Source organism: Lissotriton helveticus, unplaced genomic scaffold (genome assembly GCF_964261635.1).
Source record: "Lissotriton helveticus unplaced genomic scaffold, aLisHel1.1 SCAFFOLD_656, whole genome shotgun sequence".
Taxonomy (NCBI): domain Eukaryota; kingdom Metazoa; phylum Chordata; class Amphibia; order Caudata; family Salamandridae; genus Lissotriton; species Lissotriton helveticus.
Genome location: NW_027611955.1, coordinates 32,696 through 35,210, shown reverse-complemented (window position 1 = coordinate 35,210; position 2,515 = coordinate 32,696).

The following is a 2,515-nucleotide window of genomic DNA, read 5'->3' as shown; positions in this document are numbered from 1 at the left end:
TATTAGCAAACCACACAGTAGGGTTTGTTCTCCAAATAAGCTACAAACATTGTGCAGCGAGGATGAATTTAGATCTAATCCGGGCGGGAGGAGGAGGTGGTGGTGGGAGGGCAGCACGGTCGAGATTAAGTGAATTGCATCAGGCACCAAAGCATAACATGCACCCTCAGTGTAACACGAGCATGTAAAGGATTAGGAACACAAAACGAATGTAAAGCACAGCAGACTTGAAGTGTGCAGTGTGCTGAGCATGAGGCACACAAAATAAATAATCAAGGCAGCCGTGAAGTGAGCGCTGCGATGAGCCAGGAGAACAAAAGGCAAAACAGAAGACTTATAAGAAGTGCTTCTGGCAGTCAGAGTAGAGAACACGCACCCACGGTTAAACATGAGCAGGCAAGAAATAAAAAAGGAGTCCCCAAAGGAACACATAAACACCAAAAGCATAAGGATACAGTGCTTGGCAGGTGCTCCATGGGAGGAAACAAAAAAAGACAAGATGTACAGGATGCTATATTATCAGATTGCCTTTTGGATAAAAACAGATTAAGTCAGCAGAGGATCACTGAAATTATCTCTTTCTTGGCAACCCACAATTTAAATCAAACAACATCCAAGGTAGTGTGGCACCTGGTGAACTGGATCATGTCTAAAGGATCATAAACACGGAATGTAATCATGAAACATTCATTTAGTTTAACATTTCCAGTATTGGCCATGTGTTGCACTGATTGCATTTTTATAAACAAATTAGCCCAATGATGCATGTCACCAAACAGGGTCAGGCAAAAGCTAGTCTTTCCTCACATGCAAAAGCTGTGTCATAAACATTCAAACCATTAGCTCTACAACAGTAACACCTGAAGGAAATGCAATGGCTGATAGACCATCATTCAGCTAGGAAAAGTGTAAAAAGATACTGTCCCGCTACAGCTGGGCACTCAGAGGCATGGCTGCCTCGTGGAGAAGCAATACAAATCTGGTTACGGCTCTCCTTTTTCTCAATGCTGGTTGGTCTCACACTCCAAATATGGCCAAATGACAGTCATGTGTTAATGTTTTTATTTTTTGTTATCATAGTCCTTTTAGCTCATGGAAAAGGTGGCATAATGGGATGGGGTTAATGAGATTTTCTTTTAATACTTCTTAGTTCCCATGATGCCTCAATCTAGATTTCCACTGATTGCCTTGGAGACGGACTAGATGAGGCTTTTTAGCTAAACCTGTTATATGTAGAGCACGTTGAGAAGAATCCGCAGTAAAAATGCCTTCTCTCCCCAACTGGACCAAGAGACAGGATTTCAGAAATACTGGGGCATATTATCAAGGGGGTTTATCTCCGCTTTTTTGGCTTTAAAAGCCAAGAAAGCGGAGATAAAATTATCTCCCTATTACCGAGCTGCCGCTAACACCAGTTAGTGACAGCTAGTAGGAGATAGCGACCATCTTGGGCCCCACTTTGCATGTCAGTGATATTTATCACTAATGAGATGCAAAGTGGGCGTGCCAAGATGTTAGAGACTGAAAACAGTCGCTAACATCGCTATCTCCTATTACCAACTTTTGGAGATATTCGCGCTAAGCGGGAATATCTCCAAAAGCTAACACCTGCCCTGAGCAGTTCTTAGCCATGTTATCCAATGGGAGGTGGATAACATGGCTAAGAGCATTAGCTCGCTAAAGCATGAATATCGCTGACTTTTCAGCGATATTCATGCTTTGCGGCGATTTTTACCGCATTTGCGTTAAACCTTGGTAATACCAAGGTTTATTTGCGGTAAACATCGCCGCAGCGATGCGGTAAATTATTGTCTCTAACCAAGCAATAGCGATAATTATCGCTATTGCTTGGTAATATGCCCCACAGTGCTTTGCATGGACTCATTTAGACTCCTCGAAATGTCCAGTGCTAGCTGTAGGCAAGCAGTTCTTATTGCAGAAGTTAGCGGGAACGTTGCAATGAACTACAGTGTGCGCAGTTTATCACAAGCAAAACGGGCAACGTCCACTATGCAAATAATATGCGTTTCATTTTTGGTTGAAGTGACAGAGTTCATATAGTGGTCAGTAAGGGAAATAATTTACAATTTTTGACCCCCAATCACATTTAAGAAAGTACAAAACGGAAAAAAAAGTATTAATGCTTGCAACTGTACTGAAGTAGCGGTCGGGCTTCAAGGAGCCTTCAGGGGGGATGTATGTCATTACGACGCGGTGTTTACACCATGCTACCATTATAACGCAGTTATCACAATGCAAGTCGTTACAACGACTTGCGTTGGAGGGCGCTGGATTGTGGATTATTTTAATTTTCTATTCCAACTCCAGCCGACGTAACAGTAAGGAAGGTGTTGGAATCTAGTAACGACTTGCGTTGTGAAGGCTGCGTCGTAAAGGCCCCGCGGTGTAAACACTGCGTTGTAAAGGATGTTTCCCTTCAGCGGTCACTCAGGTGCCAATGTTTGTTGGCAAAGCACCGGGGCCTTGGGTCTTCAGTGCCATCATTGTTACTGTT